The sequence below is a fragment of the Hyaena hyaena genome, unplaced genomic scaffold (assembly GCF_003009895.1).
Source record: "Hyaena hyaena isolate Hyena2069 unplaced genomic scaffold, ASM300989v1 scaffold_340, whole genome shotgun sequence".
In the NCBI taxonomy this organism is placed as follows: Eukaryota; Metazoa; Chordata; class Mammalia; order Carnivora; family Hyaenidae; genus Hyaena; species Hyaena hyaena.
This window is the reverse complement of record NW_024080972.1, coordinates 141,585-162,335: the sequence shown is the minus strand read 5'-3', so window position 1 is coordinate 162,335 and position 20,751 is coordinate 141,585.

Here is a 20,751-nt window from a genome sequence, read left to right as displayed (position 1 = left end):
TTGCTCTATAAATGTCAACTATTATTATTGTAAGTAATGAAACAACACTGAAATTTCTATTCTCGAGGAAAATGTGCTCACAAACTGGATTCAAAATGAACACACCTCTTTCCCTTCCCGCAAATCCATTATTTCCTTATTATAATTTAAGTATCTTGGAAAGTACATATTATGGTGTCTATCATTCAGCACAAACGCACTAGCACTCATACAGATATATATATTCAAGTAAGGTTTTTCCATTCTAAGTCCTATTTTTAAAGGTTTTTTTCCTCCACCCTAAGTAACATTTGTCATACTTCAGACAAGAGAGTAGAAAAAGTTTTATACCTTTTTAGAACTGAAACTAAGATTTTAAAATGCTTCTCAACATTACCTTTTATGTAAGTGAAATTTTCATGAGTCACTCTCCCCAGGTTATGTGCGAATATTTGGTTTAGGGATTGTTAATGATTTTTCAGCTTTTCAAGTACAGATCATTGACCAAAAAACTAAATTACCTTAAGGACAAAGAGCCCAGAAAAGGAATAGGTAGGCTATATCAGCATCCAACAACACTACTCACTCCTGAGTACATCTTCCAGTAAAATGTATAATTATCAGCTAAAAGGAGGACAGACCACAGAGGAAAATGCCCTTGGGCTGGAGAAATGTGAGGCCATCCTGAGCCATGAGTCTCTCTGTGGTAATTCCCAAACCTGTCTCCACAACAGAATCTCAAAGAGAGCTTATTTAAAATACAGATTCCTGAACTTCACCCTGGAGAATTTGATTGAGTAAGTCTGGAATGTGGCCCCATCTTTTGTGTTTTCAAAGAGCTACCCAAAGGATTCTAAAGCAATTTAGAGTGCCATTTGAGTGTGGTTTATGGATTGAGCTGGTGAGGAACTAAAGATTTCATCAAACTGTAAAAGGATGTGAAGAGCAAGCATTCTCAAAATGAGCAAGAGAGGTCATTGGCCTCGAAAAAGATGTAAAAGGTTCTAGGGTCCCCAGCCAAAGGCAGTCTGAAATTGGAAACTTACTAAAGTTCAGTTTTAGAGATTGTGGGTGCCCAAGGACAGAGAGTTATTGTTTCATTTCTGGACAGTGCTTAATTTGAGGTGAAATGATAGAAGAAATTGGGCTATTGTTGGTACTACAGTTGTCATATGAGTGTGACAGCTATTTTTGATGTGCCTTATACTCTTTTCCTCCAATATGCCAAGAAAGAAGGTTTGCATTTTAAGAATGAAACACTGTCCTAAAGTGTTGTGTTTTCTTGGTTCATAGTAAATGTGATTTTTTTCTCCAAAATAGCTAAGCCAATTCTCATTCAAGAAGCCACATAGATTCAGTTCAGATTTGAGGTCCAGCCTGCATGATTTTAGTCAAATTATTCAGGCTTTCTGTGCCTGAATTTCCTCCACTGGAAAATTGAGATAATAATATTTGACTTTTTGGAATAGCTTAAGGATAAGGGATGTAGCATGAAAAATATCTAGCATTGCACCTAGCACAGGATAGGCTTTAATTATTATGACAACTGTTATGACTACAATATTTTCTTGATCTTATCATTTTTGATATGTTAGTGTTAATAAAAGAGGATGTATTGTTCCATCTATGTCAAAATGGGTTAATGTTTATCAGTTTGAAGAGTAGGTTATATTGCAGTTCTTGCTTCTGGGTTTGGTGATTATTTACAGAGTATCATCTCATTGCCACTTCAGTTGAGTATTTGAATAATTCGCACCACATCATAAAAATTCACTTTAAATATTTCTTACAATTCGGGATTGACATAAACTGTGTACAGGAAAAAAAATGCATCTACAAGATATGCAAGCAATTTTTCTTGGAGCATTACCACTTAGTTGGAAGCAATGATCACAGGCTTTATACGATCCAGTAAGTCAAGATAAAGTTACACTATATTTGATCATTGAGAGATATTATGAAGGGATTTCCTGCTTACAAAACAAACAGTTGCAATTAAAGGCAAAAAAAATTGCCAAGTATCTCAAAATAGAGCACAGAATTTTCCAAGTTAAGAGATGCTGGTATGAGTTACTTATGTGTCATGGAGACTGTCTCAGGCACCAATGATAATTTGTCAAAAACATCTGACTGATTTTCAGGAAAAATTAATTCCTAACTATATCTAGTTATGTTAAGGAATCAAAGCAAAAGATATAGAAGGTATTTTTACTCTGTTTTTTTTTCCCTCAAGATAAAGAGATCAAGTTCATAAATATTTGTTATGAAAGCCAGAGTATTATGTATGTATGAACTAGTCATAATTGCCAAGGCTCAAAAGTGATCTGGAACAATTTAGGGATGCTTAATGGGAAGACATAGACCAAAACTCCTGCTATAACAGGTAAAGACAGTGACACAACTTTTGTCTAAAAATATCATAGCATGCAGGATTTCTTTTATTCCTCAAAAACATATTGAGCAGGGGCCCCTGGGTGACTCAGTTGGTTAAGCATCTTGACTTTGGCTCAAGCCATGATCTCACAGTTTGTGAGATGGAGCCCTAAATGGGGCTCTGAGGTGACAGGATAGAATCCCTGCTTGGGATTCTATGGGACTCTCTGACCTTTCCTCTGCTCTTTCTCTCTCATTCTTTCTCTCTCTCAAAATAAATAGAAAAGTACATAAATAAATAAATTAATTAAATTAAAAATTCTTTTTAAATGTATTGGAGACAAAAGGGATAAAAAATACCACAGAGGAAAAATTACATAACGATTACACATAAACCAAATATTAATCACAATGATTGAGAATGAAAAATTACCAAATTACTACAGAGACAAAATTATCTACTTATTTTGAACTTAAAGTAGTTCAAGCTTGTCATATATATATATATAAACATATATATTTTCATATATATATATATATATAAACAACTTTTTGTAGATAATGGAATTGGAATCTGTGATAAGAGTTCAAGCCTTGATGCAGTAACGTGCCATTCCATGTAGACTTTTACAGTATTTTAGGTGGGCCTTTGTCACCATGGACACACAGCTGAAAGTGGTTGTGTGAGCCTCGGTCTCCACCTTACTGCACATAATATCCTCACTACGTGAGATCATGGGTGGTCACTACTTTACGCTTTCCCCCACTATCTCAAAATCATAATTCAAGCCCGTGCTTAGTATTCATCATTCCTTGTAAATACAGATTAAATGAGGCTTGAAGAGTGCATGCTTTCTCCATGCTAAGTGAGTAATGAGTTTTTATGCATTATGCCAGAGGAATTTTCTAGAATGGTGGAACAAGAACAAACAAGTCGGAGACAGAAAAAAAAATGGTTATAGCTTTCCCAGGCAATCAGTGCTTAATTGTCAAACATGTGACTCACCCTGGTTGGTGCTTTCTCCTCATTTTGCCTGCTTTTTGAGGGAGGTAATAGTGAACTAATTTTCTAAAATTGTTACCCAGATATCTGCTATTCAAATTGGAATCCTCAAGATCTCCTTAGACTCTCCACTCTACTAATTCCTCATATTCTTTTTGTTAATGTTTTTATTCATTGTTTGAGAGACAGAGAGAGACTTTGAGCAGGGGAGGGGCAGAAAGAGAGAGAGACACAGAATCTGAAGCAGGCTCCAGGCTCTGAGCTGTCAGCATAGAGCCTGATGTGGGGCTAGAACCCACAAACCGCGAGATCATAACTTGAGCTGAAGTCTGAGGCTTAACCAACTGAGCCACCCAGGTGCCCCTAATGCCTCATATTCATTGTCTCCATTTTGATTCATTGAATCCAAAAAGATTCATTGCTTTTTGACATCCATGTATTTTTTAAGAATCCCATTTCTCTTTAATCATGATCTTATTACAGTCGGGGTCTGAAATAAACTTAAGAGATCCTATGCTCCAAATGTCTTACATATAAAAGAATTAACAGAGTGCCAGACAAGTGAAGTTTTATAAATAGTTAATAATGGAATTATGACTGAGATTCAAACCTCTGAACTCACAGGAGTGTCCTTTTCTCTTCTTCCGTATATTGTCTCTAGGAGAGTGACGTCCTCACAGTCTTTGCATGAATGTAGCACTTGGCGTTCCAGTTCCAATTTTCTAAGAATATTTACTCTAGTATCATTTTCTTTGGGGGTGGGAGGTGGGGAAGAAGCCCAAACAGAGAGAAAAGTATGATATCGCCCTGGAAGAGCTAGAGCCCGGGATCAAATCTTTTCTGTAACTCACACCACATCCACAGGAGCAACAATGGACAAGTGCAGTATCTTACTTACCTTTTCATCCTCAGTCCTTAGGAAAATGTCTAGAGTTGGTAAGTATTTAATAAATATGGCTGAATTCAAATCGCCTCAGTTACTGACAACTAGTTGCACTATTAGAATGCATGTCCTATCTTCTCACTTATCTCAACAAGTGAGTTACATTTTTCTGTGTATCCAGTACAGGAAAATCGGCAGTGCTTTCCAAAGAAGCTGCACAGGGGTTGTTTCTGAGTTGGGCCATCTTTAAAGAAGCACTATTCTATATTTAGCATTGATTTTATTTATTGTTTAAATTTTTTTGATGTTTATTTGTTTTTGAGAGAGAGACAGAGCACAAGCAGGGGAGGAACAGAGAGACGGTGGGGGGGAGACACAGAATCTGATTCAGGCTCCAGGCTCTGAGCTGTCAGCACAGAGCCCGACACGGGGCTCAAACCCAAGAATGATGAGACCATGACCTGAGCCAAAGTCAGACGCTTAACCGACTGAGCCACCCAGGTGCCTCCAGCATTGATTTTAAAATGTTTCATGGTTGTTTGTTGCCTTATTGCAGTCACTATGTTTGATAGACCACCTGATAGAAATGTCTCAAATTCAGATATAGCTCCCTTAGTGAAGAGTTTGATTTACTAACGTCTTTCTTCTGTGAAATGTATTTATTTACTTCACGTTCATGAAGACCCACCAAGTAAATCCTCTCATTTATTCATCCATTGAACAAACGTTTGCTGCTGGAGGCTCTGAGTTTTGTCAGGCCCTTCATCCATGAGAAGAGAATGACCCAGGGACATTGCAAAAGTTACCTGCGAAGTACCCTCCGCAGCTTCTGGTCCCTGTGAGGAGTCAGCCGGCCTGCCTCTCCCACCCTACCCTTTCTGCCACTCCCAAGGGATGGGAGAGTTTACTCAAGGTGACAGATCTCCAAAGCAATTTGTTTATATATGCTCTCCAAGTAACCCATTATCATAGATAATTGAGAGTTTACTGTACTCCAATCATAATAAAGACACAGTCTGAACCTTAATGCACACAACCCTAGGGGTGGGTGAAGAAGCCGAGCTTGGCTGGGCCTCAACTTGAGGTAGCACATTTAACAAGGGAGGCAGGGCAGGAAAAGCAGATCATATCATGTGTCCTGAATGATATGTAAACATAACACTATGACTAATAAGAAATTATAAGAACAAAGCAAATATTAGAAATATGGGAAGAAACATATCTATACAATATTTATGGCATATACAATGATGATCTCATCTTATGTATAGTAGTTCTTTGAGATTTTACAACAGTCTTAAAATTTCTCTATATTCCATATCATTCTATCGCCATAACTACATGGAATACAGTTAAAAGAGAATGTACCTACGTGTTAGATATTAAAACTAGGGTATTTTCCTCCCAGCATTACCACATGGTGAATGTTGTAAGCAGAGGATAAAGCTAGTTTTCTGGCTTTCTCATGTTAGTATCTTGTCTTAAACTGTATATATATTTTGCTTTTCAAAAATAAGATTTTAGTCATCTTCCCTCCTTCCTTCCTTCTTTCCTTTCTTTTGTGTTTTCATTTTAAATACTAAAAGTTAGGTGGCTTTTAATCTACATATTAAGAGTTCCCATGATTTCCTTCACAATTTAAACTTGGCAAGACTTTGATTTGTACTGATTTCATAATTTCTTTAGCAAAATCCATTCAGCAAATATTTGATGATCCTAACAATGAATATAACATGTTAAGTACTATGGGGGATACAAAAGAAGTATTCAAGACAGGGGTGCAGCCTCTTAAGAGCTTACTGAGGAATCAAGACATACAGCCATATAAGAGTTGAATGATGATTATAATAGAAACACAACAGAAATTCAAAGAAGGCCGATATGGGAAGGAAAATCAATTAGGTAAGAAAGTTAACATTTTGAGGATCTGGATGTAGTGAGAGACTTTACAATCATTATTAATTTCAATTTCACAGCATAACATGACCAAAAAAATTTTGAGAGTATTATTGTGAAGGGTATATTGCATAGATTCTCTTGCAAAGGTGTAGGCAGGAGGCAATGAGGCACTTACAGGTGGCTGCAGCTGGGAATATACAGGAAAAGATATGAGAGATGTTCAGGAATATTATCTGTAAGAAAGTGTTTAAAAACTTGGGTTATGGTTGAGGAAGGAGACAAAACCTGTACAAAACTGTAGGTTAATTGAGACCCAGAACAATAAAGAAGAAGTAAAAGATAAAAGATTCTGATTTGCTGATTTTAAGGCATAGTTAGAATTAAAAAATTTGTTGCTGTGACTAAGAGAAAATACACAGAGCAGTGGTCTTAAATCTAAGCTGTTCATTATGACTTTAAAAAGAGTTCCAGGGCCACTTGGATGGCTCAGTCAGTTAAATATCTGACTTTTGATTTGGCTCAGGTCAATAGCCCACAGTTCGGAGATCGAGCTCCCTGTCTGGCTTTGTGCTGACAGCATGGAGCCTGCTTTGGGTTCTCTCTCACTCTCCCTCTCTCTCTCTCTCTTCCTTGCTCTCTGTCCCTCCCCCCCCAACATGCACATCACACACTCTTTCTTTCAAAATAAATACTTAAAAAAAAAAAGAGTTCCAATTAATTATATTGATAAACAAACCCAAGGTGGAAGAAAGAAGAAAAAGTACATTGAAATACGGACTGTGATGTCTCATAATTAGGAAATTGTTCAAATCAAGGAGAGAAGTGAGAGAAGCAGGACAGAAGAGGTGATCAAAAAAATACCTCAGAGTTAAGACTAAGCAGTAGAAATTGATGTTGAAATACCTTTGGGACTAAAGAGTAAAGATTACTGAATTTAAAGAGTTTAATGTCATATGAGGCTATCATGTTAGTAAATTTGCATAAGGCTAACAGTCGAAGTAAATAGACCACTAAATAGAAGTTACAAAAAAGAATGTGTCAAGCATTCAAGCATAGTTACTGATTATTTTTACACTATCAAGAATTGACAAGAACTTTTTTTAAATGTTTTATTTATTTCTGAGAGAGAGAGAGACAGCGTGAGCAGGGGAGGGTCAGAGAGAGTGTGTCACAGAATCCAAAACAGGCTCCAGGCTCTGAGCTAGCTGTCAGCATAGAGCCCCACATGGGGTTCGAACCCACAAACTGTGAGATCATGACCTGAACCAAAGTCAGATGCTTAACTGACTGAGCCACCCAGGTGCCCCATGACAAGAACTTTTCACTGAAAGACTAGTCAGATCTTTTAAATATAGTAAAGAAGTTCCTTGGCCACAAGTTTTGGGAACTATTGCATCTTACTTTCCATTACTGGACATTTGCAATATACGTTTCCATATTAAAAGATGTAGAGAGTCTGGGGTATCTGGGTAGCTCAGTTGGTAGAGAATCCAACTCTTGATTTCAGCCCAGGACATGATCTTGTGGATCTGTGCTTGAGCCTGCACTGGACTCTGCACTGACAGTGTGGAGCCTGCTTGGGATTCTGTCTCTCTCCCTCTCTCTCTCTGCTCCTCCCCTCCTGCTTATATTCTCCCTGTCTCTCTCTCTCTCAAATAAATAAATAAACTTTTAAAAAAAGAGCTAGAGAGTCTGTATTAAGAACAAAAGAAATACACAAGTGTCTTACCTAATCCAAATTAAATTGTAGTTTTACAATTATTTTCTTATAGTCATTGAGAAACAAATTAGTCTGAAATCTCATTTTACCTAACTTTATTAGCTAGCCAGCTAATTTTTATTTTGCCCTGAATTCAGTAGACAAAGCTTTGTTTCCATTATATTTTATTTTACATGAGCTGAAGAACTTATTTGTATACTAGAATCAAAGAGTATACAAATGTTCATATTTTTAAAATAGTGGAGCAATTATTAATAGGTTAGTGTTGACCCCAAAATGTTGATAGATGCAGGGGAACAAAGGATAGATACTACAGTAACAAGAATTCATAAAAGAGTATGTTAACATAAAGTAAGTCCATCAACCATGCATTTTTTTTCTCTGCAACTACACACGCACACACATACACACACACACACACACACACACACACACATAATGCATGTACCTATATTGACTTATGTAAATATAAGGGGCAAAATAGAAGAACATATATCAGATTAGTAACAGAAGTGTTCTATGTAGAAACTGGTTTTAATTTTTTCATTTGATACAATTATATATTCCAAGTTCTCCACAGCGAGAATATACTATATCTGCAATAAAAATAAAATAAAATAAAATAAAATAAAATAAAAAATCAACTTGGTGAAATGTTCCATTGATCACAAGAGAAGTTCAGTCTTGGTAAAAGGTTAAATTATGTTCTTATAGAAAATCATAGACAGCTAAACACAAATATGGGCCCATGTCAGCTAAAGGTGTACCCCTCGGTCAAAGGCAATCTAGTTGGTGTTTTATATAATATTATGTTGTCTCAAGTCTAGACATATGCTGAAAATTATGATTATAATTAAGTTTGGAAAAGATGAAATCATCTCTTTGGCAAACGTTTTCAATGTGTTTTAAAAACAGCGGGAAACAAATATTCCTTTCAAGTGAATGATAACCCAAATGTAGGCTGTTTCTTAAAAGAATAATTGGAAATCATGTATTCTGCTAGGTTCAGCAATATATAATTACTGCTATTAAAGCCTTTTTTACTTAAGAAATTTTCAGTTTCACTTGGCTCAAACTAACACTTTTGAACATGCGTGAAATCAGGATGTTAATCATTTATAATAGAATATATCTGCTGAATTGAGGGCTAGTTCCTGTGTAGAAAATAACTTGTTATTTTGTTGTTCAGGACTGAAAAGTCATTCTGTTGTTTTTTCTCTCCTATTTTCTTATATCTGATTGTAAGGACTTCTAGGGACAAATAACTAATAGTTTGACTTGCATTATGTTGAAGACACATAATTAAGGTCCAGGGTATAGTTATACATGGAGACATATCACTAAGTCATGGGAGGAAAGAAATATAGTAGTTTTCTTTCAGGAATGTGATGAGATGAAGGGTATCCTCCAGCTTACAGCAAAACTTTAATTATACAGAAATGTAACTCACTAGTAGGAGAAGGTGCACAATAACTGTTTTCTTTCAAGCATGAGACTGTCTTAAAATCTGAAGACTCTCTCTGTTCTCGAACCTCATCTGTTGATAACTGAATATATTTTACTTGATCCTATGAGCTCTTTCTAGTCAAGGTATTAACCACCCACTTCTTTCATCGAGGTTTAGATACAGAAATTTTAGGTCAATGGTGCTCATTTTGTGACTTCTAAATTCTATTAGCTTTAGTTTCAGCCTGTTATTTTTCTCTGAAGCAAAGCTCTTCTTGAGTTTTATGTTTTTACAAATGACCAACTATTGTGTTTTAATACAAATGTGCTAAGATGACTTTGTAGAAGTATCATAGTACCTAAAGCCTTAGTGATCTAGTGGCTTGTTTTTGTTGATGTTGTTGATGTTGTTGCTTGGAATATAAGGTCTTAATTATTTCAAGTGAAAGAAGAAAAGTTAATATATCACTTTGAGGGAAAAAAAAATTCCGGTAAATCAAAGGAAAACAATTGTGAGTCAGAAAGGGAAAAAAAGTGATCATAAAATTAGGTGAAAGATTTTGTCGGCAAAGCCTCATCTCAATGATATGTCAAAACCAAAAACAGGGGCGCCTGGGTGGCTTAGTCGGTTAAGCGTCCGACTTTCGCTTAGGTCATGATCTCGCGGTTCGTGGGTTCGAGCCCCGCGTCGGGCTCTGTGCTGACTGCCTGCTCAGAGCCTGGAGCCTGTTTCAGTCTGTGACTCCCTCTCTCTCTGACCCTCCCCTGCTCACGCTGTCTCTCTCTCTCCTAGAAATAAATAAAAATATTAAAAAAAAAAAAACCAAAAACAGAATAAACTAACAAAAATGCTCTAGAAGAAATAGGAAATGGAAAGTTCCACAGATAAGCAATTTCTTTTAGAAATTATGAATGGTTTATGTGGGAAACCAACTGACTGCAGTAAATAACTCAAAGGATATGTAACCTTTACATGTAATATGTGATGGAATGATTTATCTAACATCTCCTATACTAAAAAAAGTAAAATGTTTTTAAGAAGCTTTGGTTATTCTTAGATCTGAATTATGATGGCTTTGAGGGTTAAGAAAAATTTATTTTAGAAGAAACTGTTCTTTACTAATGATAAATTGCTGCACTGCCAAATTTAATAAATAAATAAACAAACAAACAAATAAATAAATAGCATTTAGGAAACAGGAAAAAATGTATCATCTTTCAAGTTCTGTTCACAAATAAATTCATGCAAAATTATTTCATCTGATTAGTCATTCATTGCAGGAGAACAAATTGTCTCAAAACTTAGCAGCCTAAAAACAATACAAGTTTATTATTTCACCGTCTCTGTGGGTCAGCAAACTGGTGAACTAGATCCTTTCCATCAGAAGCTCTAGCAAGGTTGTAATTAAGGTGGTCTCAGCTGAAGGCTCAAATTGGGAAGGGTGCACTTTCCATCACTTGGTAACATGGAAAAAATACAAATATGTGTCACATTTACTTGAAAGTCACACATCTAACTCCAGAATTTGTCAAAATTATTTAAAATAAAACCAGCAAACTTTGAAATGAGAATGATGGAAGTAATGGCAATTGTTAAAAACAATTACAGATACATATAGGAGGATTAGGAGGAACTTAACTGAGGACCATGGGGGAGAAGAAGGGGCAAAAATAGTTGGGGAGAGGGAGGGAGGCAAACTGTGAGAGACCCTTGAATGCTGAGAACAAACTGAGGACTGATGGGAGTGGGGGGGATGGGGGATGGGCATGGGGGAGGGCACTTGTGGGTATGAGCACTGGGTGTTACATGGAAACCAACTTGACAAAAAACTATTAAAAAAAAAGAAAAGAAACAATTACAGATATTCTTAAATGTTTCAGTATAGACTATAGATGTTACTATTCTATTCATTTATTCTTTCATTTATTTATTCTTTCATGCAGTAAATTTTTTTGAGCCCTCATTTGTTTCTGAGGTTATGGCAGTGAACAAAACAAACAATGCCCCTGCCTTCATCCAGCTTATCTTGTAGCGAATGGAGATGGATAATAAACAAACTTTCAACATATTAGTTGGTGATACTTGCTATGAGCTAGTAGAGCATGTTACAAAAGTGTGGCTAATATATATGATGGTCAATCAAGGACTCTGAACATGTGACATTTGTGCAAGGACTTGATGGAAGTAAATAAGCAAGATGTATATATTTATTACAGGGCACAGAGCATTTCGGAGAGAAGAGAGAATACATCCCCTGAATTGTGGGCATGCAGGATGTGTTCACAGAACGGTCAGGACGAGACGGTGATTGGAGGCATGGTGAAAAGAATTCAGTAACTGGGAATCTGAGTGGTAACTGCTAGACTGTGGAGACATGATATGTCGTCATACAGGCTACGGTTTCTTTAAGCTGAGAAGACATAGGAGGGACGAAATCTAAGCTACATTTTACAGGATCCCTATGACACTATGTAAAACAGAAAGCTGGAGATGGGGTGTATCAGACAGTAAAACACAATGACTAGTTATTAAGAATCCACTAAAATAATTTAAGTGAGAAATTATGGTTGACGGTAGGTGACAGAAATGGAGGAAATGAGGACGAATCAAACAAGATATGTTTTGATGTTATGGTGAATTTTTATTGAAAAATTAGATGTCTTATATAAGTTAAATAAAGAGGGGACTTTTGTTGTTGTTACTATTGCTTTTTTGCAGATACTTAATACAGTAGATTAATCCCTAATTTTACTGATGGAATTTGTGTAAAAATGGCTTAAACTAGATTTTTTTTTTACTTAAAAATCCCCCTGAATGTTGCCTTTTTAAATTTTAGAGACTCTTCATATGATTTAGAATTCTTTATAACTTTAAATTATTTACATGCATTTTTGAAAGATTTAATTTCTCACTAAGTACTCAGTGAATGGCTCATAGAAAACATTGTAAGGCTGATTCACATCAATGTTCACTGTTTATTTTTAATAAAGGAAAAAAATCTTTAAAATGTTTTGATGAATGCTGTTCACAGTATTTAACTAGGATAAATGTCAAAAGCTAAAGAATCAATTATTATCTTAGAGTGTCATATTGACAGACTCACTCTATTTTTTACTATTGATTTGCTTTATGCTGCATAAATGTAAGTACATAAAAGAGAAAGGTATCTATTTTTTACAGTGGTTAGAATTTAAAAAATTTTTTTTAAATATTTTATTTACTTATGGTTGAGATCGAGAGAGAGCAAGAGAGATACAGAGCATGAGCAGGGGAGGGTCAGAGAGAGAGGGAGATACAGAATCTGAAGCAGGCTCCAGGCTCTGAGCTGTCAGCACAGAGCCCGACGCGGGGCTTGAACCCACCAGCTTTGTGATCATGACCTGAGCCGAAGTCGGACGCTTAACCGACTGAGCCACCCAGGCGCCCCTACAGTGGTTAGAATTTTAATTCCTGGAATTTATTGTTGAAAGCAGAAGCATTGTTAAAAGCAGAAACAATAAATATAAGTAATAGAATCTATAAGTAAATGGAAGCAATAACATTAATAAAGATGATGAAGTAATTTTATCTAATTTTTTGAATTACTTTTCTTTGGACACTCCTTATTTACTATTTTTTAATCCTCTTGCCACTGTAAGGTTGAGAAGATGGTCAGATACCAGTGTGTGATCTTGGTAAAATTTCATCATTTGGGACCTCTTTCCTTCATCTGCAAAATGATTACACTGGGTTTTATCCCTGTAATCAAATACTATATTTCATAATTTTATTATGAGGAAAAAGTTAAACATTTACAAAAGTTTATTATTTCAAAGCTTTGCGTAGAATGTTTAAATTGCTTTATTTTAAAAGCTTTGCTAAGTCATCTGTTAATATATGTATTCAATTAATATGCATTACTTATTGTGTTAACATTTTGTAGAATCAGACATGAGGCACCATCATCTCCCTTCCACCTCCTCCACATTTTTCAGCCTTATTTGGGGAATAAAATAAGCAAATACCATACAACAGAAAACAAAAGTGCTCTGATAGCATGTGGTCCAAGGTGGGCAGTGTTTTTTAGTTAGGGCTGTTTGGTTGCCAGTGACAGAAATGCAATTAACTTGCTTGTACAAGGAAAAAGAAAAGTAGATATGTGGGGAAAATAAAAGAGAAGTTCTCACAATGGAAGTTCTATAGCAACCCTGATATCTCTATGAACCTCAGGGTTTAGAGAGGAATTTAACTCTGCCAATACTATCTTTCTACCTGCCTTTTCTTTCTGCTTGACATCATTCTACACCCTACAGACAGGGCTTTTCATGTGATGAAGAATATGGGTACCATCTGACCTAGGTTCACATGGTTCCTGTCTTGTGTGCCAGAAAAAATAGAGAGTTTCCTTGTTAGTACAAAAGAAAAATTTCAGCAGAAAGGGACTCTGGTTGGACAAGCTAAAACCATTCTAGACCAATAACCATTGCCAGTCATGGGGATATTGTGACTGGCCAGCGTGGAGCCATCTGTCATTCTCTTTCTTGTGAGAAGTAAAGAAAGGGATCTGAACAGAAAACAAGAATAAAACAATAATTACCCCAGTGGCTAATCCAGAATATTCAATTTCAGAGGAGGAAATATTTGAATCTTAAGCAATGAAGAGGAAGAGAAGGAAAAGAGCATGGAAACATGAGAGAATGTTAGCACTGACAGAGTACAACAAGAAGTTGTAAGGGGCTGCAGTGAAGAAGGCAGGGTGCTAGTGACAGAGAGTAAGAAATAGGGCTGGAGGGATGCCTGGGTGGCTCAGTTGGGTGAGCATCTGACTCTTAATTTTGGCTCAGGTCATGATCCCAGGGTCGTGGGATCCAGCCCCAGGTTGGACTCCATGCTGAAAGTGGAGACTGTTTAAGATTTTCTCTTACTCTCTTTCCTTCTCCCCCTCTCCCCTACACACTCTTTCTTCTCTCTCAAATATATAAAATGAAAACAAAACAAAACAAAACAAAAAAAACAGGGCCACTTGGGTGGTGCAGTCAGTTAAGCATCCAGTACTTGGTTTTTTGGCTCAGGTCATGACCTCACGGTTCATGAGTTTGAGACCCACATCAGGCTCCATGATGACAGTGTGGAGCTTCCTTGGGTTTCTCTCTCTTCCTCTCTGCCCCTCCCCATCTCATGCACACATGTTCTCTCTCTTTCTCTTTAAAAATAAATACATAAACTTAAAAAAAAAAAAACAGAAAGAAACAGGGATGGAAATGTGGATTGGGTTACATATGTAAGGCCCTTATATTTCATTCTAAGGTTTTGGAATTCCCTGCCCTTGACAGAAGATGATTGAGAAGAGAGGCCTGGAGACAATCCACACAAAGCTGGTGATAGCTTGAGATGAGGCAGAGATTTTTGAAGGAAAGGAATAAGAAGGAGATGGAGAGGTAGTCTGAAGTATAATCATTGTACTTCTTGCAAAGATATAGGGGTAAGAGAGAAGGTAAAGTCTAGAATAAATCCCCAGATCGCCATTCACTTTGAGAGGATGGTACCACTGACACTGAAAGATAGAATATCAAATGAGTAAACATAATTGACTTAGGAAAACATGTTTTGATGACTTCAGAATATGAAATATTCCTAGGCATTTGGGTTAGAAGTCTTACCCTCTGCTTTCAACTTGGACAGTATGGTAGTTTCTAGTATTAATTTCTTTCATCTTATGTAGTTCACACATTTCACTATTTTTTACTAAGTGTATCCTTGACTGGTTTGATATAGTAGGATTCCAAATGAAAGTATTTCAGTCTCTGAGTCTGACTACTCAAAACCTTAGAACAGAGAAAAGGGTATGAAATGGTATCAGAAAACTAATTGACTCTAATATGGGATTAACTATTATGATTAGTTGTATGACTCGAGGCCAGTTAATCATTTTTAAATTGAGTTACCTTATCTGTAGAATGATAACTAAAATTACCCTCAAAATTTAAATATTTTCTGAGTACAGTTGACCCTTAAACAACACAGGTTTGAACTACACAGGTCACTTACACATGATTTTTTTTTAATATAGCACAGTACTGTAAATGTATTTTTTCTTACGATTTTCTTAATATCATTTTCCTTAGCTTACTTCATTGTAAGAATACAGTATATAATACATATAACAAATAAAATGTGTTAATTGACTGTTTATGTTATCACTAAATCTTCTGGCCAGCCGTAGGCTACTAGTAGTTTAGCTTCAAAGGGAGTCAACAGTTGTATGTGGATTTTCAACTGCAAGGGGGATCAGAACACCTAATCCCTGCATTGGTCAAGAGTCAGCTGTATTGCTTAGAGCAGACTAAGATCTGATACTAGGCATTGGAAGTGGACCCATAGAATACTCTAAACATTGTTGGGAAAGAGGAAAAAGAGCAAGAAAATAAACGTCTAGTCCTTAATTGGTGTCTTTTTGCATGTTCTTGGAAGGTTGGATTTTGATGGGAATCACGGCACTTACTAAGTCTACTTCCTTGAGATTGTCAAATTAGTCATTAGTCACCCACATTTTTTTGTCTCTGATTCAGGCTGATGCCTTAAACTTTACTTAAGAGTTTCCTTCCATAAAAAGATACTCAGGGTACCTAGGATAGGGATAAGCAATATGAGCACTCACAGTCTGTAATATGAAACAAGGTACTGTGTCAGAGTGTTTTGCATATATGCCACTATTTAACCTTTTCGGTAATGCTATAAAGGTAGGTTTTTCCCCTCATTTCTGCCTTTTGGAGGGTAAGAGCACTAAGATAGGTACTTCAAGTGATTTGTCTAAAGTCCTTAAGGTAAGGAGTGCCAGAGTCGGTGTTTGAATCCTGGTAGCTCTCTCTAGAATCTGTGTGGCTAACCACTGGGGAATTCTGCCTGTGGCCAGGCGAGAGGTTAATGCCACTGGGTTTCTGCAGGACAGGAGAGGCTGTGGGCTAGGGTATCCCGTGGCTTTCATACATATTAAATTTTTGTTTTTGGGTGAAGCAATTAATGTTACTCATCTGCTACATTAATTCCTGGTAGGCTCTCAGCCAGAAGAGAACATTTAAATTCACTGTTAAGAGGAATTGACTGCTTCGTCTCAAGCTTACTACTTCAGATAATTTTGTTGTAGATTTTTAAATTTAATCCAATGGCAAACAGCTGTGTTTGAGTCAACTTTAATTACTGGATTTATAAAAAGGCTTTCTATACATTACAGGTGCAATGGGACCAAGTATCACATTAATGTTTGTCTAAAATAGGTGTTTAAAGGATGTATTGACAATGAAATATTAACAAGGCAAAATATTTATGCTCCTCAGTCCAATGTGGGAAAACTGAGATAACTGATATATTTTAATTTTTTGTTATTCTCATAACAGAGAGATTCTCTGTTGTGGTGACTGTACTTATTATTTATACAAACACACTGTTTTCAAAACCAGTCTGACCCAATGATACGTGGGTCTATTGAACACCCTGCATAGATAGATATCTCTTGGTTTCTTTGCTTTTCCTTCCATGTTGTTTTGTGCTGATGACTGAGAACCTTTAAATATTCGTTAAGCCTGTTTTTGTCACCATGTTAATACATGTAAACATCTAACACATTGGACATATTTTTATTAAATTGTTAACTAAAGCAATGGGTAGCTTCAAATTAGACTGATATAATGGAATATCATCTGTGTATTACCCTGACACTATTATACAAGAAAAGCCCACTATAAATCATTTGAGCATATTGTACAATGGACAGTACTGCAATGACACATTATTAGAAAATGAATTTCCAAAATGAATGTTATTCAGCTCTCATTATTTTCTGGATCCCTAGTATACCATTTCCACTATACAAAATTATTGATACTATTTTCCAATTAATATATTTTAAAGGTAACATAGATTTCAGACAAATTAGCAATAAATTATGATATTAGTTCATCCTTTTAACTATCATATTACATTATATATTATATTACATTCATATATTAAAAAAGCTCTACACATTCATTATTATACAATTGTAGGTTACATTAAGAACACAGATCAAGGGGCGCCTGGGTGGCTTAGTCGGTTAAGCATCCGACTTTCGCTTAGGTCATGATCTCGCGGTTCGTGGGTTCGAGCCCCGCGTCAGGCTCTGTGCTGACTGCCAGCTCAGAGCCTGGAGCTTGTTTCATTCTGTGACTCTCTCTCTCTCTGACCCTCCCCTGCTCACGCTGTCTCTCTCTCTCCTAGAAATAAATAAAACATTAAAAAAAAAAAAAAAGAACACAGAGCAAAGTTATCAAGTGTATATTTAATTATTTTTAAGTGACAAATAATAAAAGAAGGCTTTTAAGTTTTTACTTTGGTTTGGTTAGGTTTTAGACTTTGACCAGGTTAAATGCAATAACTTACTTTTTAAAAAAAATCCTAAAAGCTAGAGCCTCTTGCTAATAAATAAGGAGCTGCATTGATAGAATCCTATTCATATGCAATCTAGACAATGTTACCCGAACACAAGTATGTGGAGAGGAGTCCATATTTCCGTAAACTAGAAGAGAATTGTAAGGGACCTTGAAAGACTAATACTTTTCCACTGTGGCATTTGTCCTTGTGGCCCAAGCTGTTTCCTCTCAACCTATTTATGCATGACCTTAGCCCCTAATCTGTCTCCTCAGCACAGTTGATAAATTTGAATTGACCAACAAATAACTGCTAATCTACAGAAAATTTTCTCCCTCTTCCAGAACTGATTTTGATCAAAGATTCCCCAGATTAGTTCAATTCTGTATAATACCTCTTACTCAAGTTCTGTTAAACTCCTCCTTCCTTCCTCAGGACTCTCCTCAGAATGCTCCTACTGAGCATTCTTGTTCCTAGCATTGTTGAATAAAGTCTCAGGCTAATGGTATTCTGTTTTCTTCCAAAAAATGAACAGAACATTGAGCAACATGTTCACCTAACAGTGTTGTGATTTTCTATTTCTTTTGATACAAATTAGAAAATTAGTCAAGAACAAGTAAGTTGTAGGGGTGCCTGGGTAGCTTAGTCGGTTAAGCCTTGGGCTCTTGATTTTGGCTCAGGTCATGATCTCGGGCTTTGTGAGATCAATCCCCGGGCCAGGCTCTGCGCTGACAGCTCAGAGCCTACTTGGAATCACTCTCACCCTCTCTCGCTGCCCCTCCCTCCCTCCCTCTCTCTCTGTGTCTCAAAATAAATAAGTTAAAACAAACAAACAAACAAAAAACAAGAAAGTCTTATAGTGCAAATGAAGTCACTGTCTCTAATTCCTCAAAAGGAAATTTATAAATATTCATTGAAATAAATACAGCACTTGGATTCTTACCTGCCTTGGGGCATGATTGCTCTCAAAAGGCAGGCTAATGATAACACAGGAGTTAAAATAAATATAAATAAATAAATAGGACAGTGAAATCACAATCTGGACCTGCTTCAAAGATTTAAAATATTTATACCAAGATTTAAAAACAAAAACAAAACAAAAACAAAAACATAAATTTTGGCCTCCAGTTCTGAAAGGGAATTCTTATTCACCTTGAGGACTTGGCAAACATCTCTAAATCTCAGATTTCTCATTTGGAATAATTCTAATTACACTTAATTGAACTAAGTATGAAAAAATATGTCCACTACACCCTTGTGAATTCTGTCTCTCCACTACAAGTGACAAAAATCTTTGGGGAGCCTGGGTGGCTCAGTCGGTTAAGGGTCTGGCTTTGGCTCAGGTCATGATCTCATGGTTTGTGGGTTTGAGACCCACATCAGGCTCTGTGCTGATAGCTCAGAGCCTGGAGGCTGCTTCAGATTCTGTGTCTCCCTCTCTCTCTCTGACCCTCCCCTGCTCACGCTCTCTCTCTCTCTCTCTCAGAAATAAATAAAATATTTATTTCTAAATGCTTTTAAATGTTTCTAAATGTTTTTATTTCTAATGAATGTTTTATTTCTAATGTTTTTAAAAAATTAAAAAGCTGTCAGAGGTATAGGTGTGGTGTTCAGATGAAAGTGGATAGAACCAGACATACATTGAGACCGATTTACATAAAAACCAGAATTAAATATGATCATTTAATGTGTATGTATACACAGCTAATAGATTCTAATGATTGCCTTATCTGTTTATAAAATATCTACTTCAATCTATTATTTTTACATTATTTTTTAAAAACTTTTTTAGTGTTTATTTATTTTTGAGAGAGAGAGACAGAGTGCAAGCAGGGGAGGGTCAGAGAGAGAGAGAGACACAGAATCTGAAGCAGGCTCCTGGCTCTGAGCTTGTTGTCAGCACAGAACCCGATGCGGGACTTGAACTCAAGAACCCTGAGATCATGACCTGAGCCGAAACTGGATGCTTAACACACTGAGCCACGCAGGTGCTGCTATTATTGTTACATTATTAGCTAATCCAAATTAATCCATTTGGATATCCTAAGGAGAAGACCCTTTAATAATCAATACGTTGCATTATTTTGGAAGGAATGGTGACTATTTTCTCTACAATATCTCTTTGGTATATCTGTCTTCCTCAAATTCGTATCCTTATTAAAATCCTTTTTTCATGTCTGTTATATAGTGTGTGCCATATTTATTTAGATTGACTTACAAAATGCAAACTTTTAACCAGAGTTCATGTATTATTGTATGTCATGTATCAATAGCCTATGGACTGTTATCTTTGAAGTGCTAATTTAGTAGTTCATCCTACTTTAGTAGTTCATCAAACTGCACTATGCAGTTTGTCTTGAGAATTCCATGGAACCAACACAAACAAAAGTAATTACAGAATTATTTCTTCACTATTAATATACGTTGTTGATTTGAGGATGGCTGAGTCTATGCATCAGTCAAGGCCATCTTGCAAAACCAGGTTGTGTGGAAGCTGTATAACAATGAAGCTTGTCTTTGTAGGATTTTATAGGGCATCATTCTCTTGTGTTCTTTGAGGGTTGACTCAGTTCTGACTTTCTACTTTCTTATAAGCAAATCAATATTTTCCACTGTGATGATCTCAGCAACCTATGATCTGTATCTTAACATAGTAAATCGTTTATATGACTCACTTTGTTCTAGAGAAATTCTATGCCAGTCTTTCCTATGGCCCATTCTATCCATCAAAAATGTCTAGATTCCATATTTGGAGAAGGATGAGCATAACATTTTAATGTAAACAGGGACTTTTTGTAGAAACTAGTTATTGCATTGAAAACAATATTTAAAAATTTTTATTTTATTAAGAAGGATTGTATTTCAGATCTTTGTACTCCAATCTATGTTTTCTTTTGTCATTGTTTGCTTTTAAATTTTGAATGAAATTGAAAATGAGGCAGGTCTAGATTTTTACTGATTTCACTAGAGTCTTCCCATTTCTTTCCTCTCGCCTTCCTTTCCTTTTCTCCCCTTGTTTTCCTTCCATTCTTTCTTTTCTCTTCCCTTCTTTTTTCTCCTTTCCC